This window comes from Aplidium turbinatum, chromosome 1, assembly GCF_918807975.1.
Source record: "Aplidium turbinatum chromosome 1, kaAplTurb1.1, whole genome shotgun sequence".
In the NCBI taxonomy this organism is placed as follows: domain Eukaryota; kingdom Metazoa; phylum Chordata; class Ascidiacea; order Aplousobranchia; family Polyclinidae; genus Aplidium; species Aplidium turbinatum.
The window spans coordinates 56028123-56030046 of NC_137472.1; the positions used below are offsets into that span (position 1 = coordinate 56028123).

Below are 1924 nucleotides of genomic sequence, written 5' to 3' on the forward strand. Positions count from 1 at the left end.
TGCTCGGATTTTAACAATTTTGCCATCGTTGGAAAGTACAATTATATATCTACCCGAATCAAATAAACACAAGCACAACGTAAGTACTAACTTTATCTTGTGATAACTTAAACTTCACCAAATTGTAACGATTCTCAGCACTTTAATTTTTACAATGAAATCATTAATCTTTTGCAAATACAAAGAGTATGTCTTGCTTTATGTACCTGAAAAGTTTCAGATTTATATCTTATCTACAAAACTGGCAATCGTTGTTCAAACGTAGCCGCTCAACGACACTTTTTTCCAATGCATTGTAAAGGCGAATCGATCCTTATGTCAGTATAAGCCACCCCCTGTTTGCAGTGATCGGTAAATAGTGCTTCCATTAAACTTGCTGTAGTTTTTTGGTTTCTGCTCGGATTTTAACAATTTTGCCATCGTTGGAAAGCAAGATCATACATCTACACGAATCAATTCACTACAAATCCAAAAATGTACCATCTTTTTCTGGTGATAACTTAAACTTCACCAACTTGTACCGATTCTCAGCAATTTACTTTATACAATAAAATCATTAAAATTTTGCAAATTGAAAGAGTGTGTCTTGCTTTATGTACATGAAAAGTTTCAAGTTTATATCTTATCTACAAAACTGGCAATCGTTGTTCAAACGTAGCCGCTTGGCGACACTTTTTTCCAATGCATTGTTAAGGCGAATCGATCCTTATTCAGTATAAGCCATCCCCTGTTTGCAGTGATCGGCAAATAGTGCTTCCACTAAACTTGCGGTAGTTTTCTCGTTTCTGCTCGGATTTTAACAATTTTGCCATCGTTGGAAAGCACGATCATACATCTACACGAATCAATTAAACAGTAGCACAAAATAAGTACTAGCTTTATCTTGTCATAACTTAAACTTCACCAACTTGTAACAATTCTCAGCAACTTAATTTTTACAATAATATCATTAAATTTTTACAAACTAAAAGAATATGTTTTGCTTCATGCACATGAAAAGTTTCAGGTTTATATCTTATCTATAAAACGGGAAATCGTTGTTCAAACGTTGCCGCTCGGCGACACTTTTTTCCAAGGCATTGTAAAGGCGAATCTATCCTTATTCAGTATAAGCCACCCCCTGTTTGCTGTGATCGGTAAATAGTCCTTCCACTGAAAGTGCTGTAGCTTTCTCATTTCTGTTAGGATTTTAACAATTTTGCCATCGTTGGAAAGAACGATCTTACATCTAAACGAATCAATTGGCTAAAAATCCAAAACAAGTACCATCTTTTTCTGGTGATAACTTAAACTTCACCAACTTGTACCGATTCTCAGAAATTTACTTTATACAATAAAATGATTAAATGTTTGGAAATTGAAAGAGTATGTCTTGCTTTATTCACCTAAAAAGTTTCAGGTTTATATCTTATCTACCAAACGAGCAATCGTCGTTCAAACTTAAGCGCCCTGGGAAGCTTTTTTTCAATGCATTTTTTTTTTATTTTATTTTTTTAAAGAATATGGAACGCTTCATGATTTTGCGTGTCATCCTTGCGCAGGGGCCATGCTAATTTTCTCGGTATCGTTCCAATTTTAGTATATTTACTGCCGAAGCAAGTACTTTTTCAATGCATTGTAAAGGCGAATCGATTCTTATTCAGAATACGCCACCCCCTGTTTGCAGTGATCGTTAAATAGTGTTTCAACTAAACGTGCTGTAGTTTTCTGGTTTCTGCTCGGATTTTAACAATTTTGCCATCGTTGGAAAGTACAATTATATATCAACAGGAATCATTTAAACAATAGCACAAAACAAGTACTAGCTTTATCTTGTGATAACTTAAACTTCACCAACTTGTAACGATTCTCAGCACTTTAATTTTTACAATGAAATTATTAATTTTTGATAAAAAAAGAGTATGTTTTACTTTATGCACCTGAA

At 33.9% G+C, this 1924-nt stretch overlaps 1 non-coding gene across 1 annotated transcript; it reads right to left on the reverse strand.

Annotated features, from left to right (window-relative positions):
* Positions 1-1496: 1496 nt before the first annotated feature.
* LOC145785134 (U6 spliceosomal RNA) lies at positions 1497-1599 on the reverse strand. The gene has a single exon (XR_014291127.1). It is a non-coding gene; the product is annotated as a U6 spliceosomal RNA (small nuclear RNA).
* Positions 1600-1924: the final 325 nt, after the last annotated feature.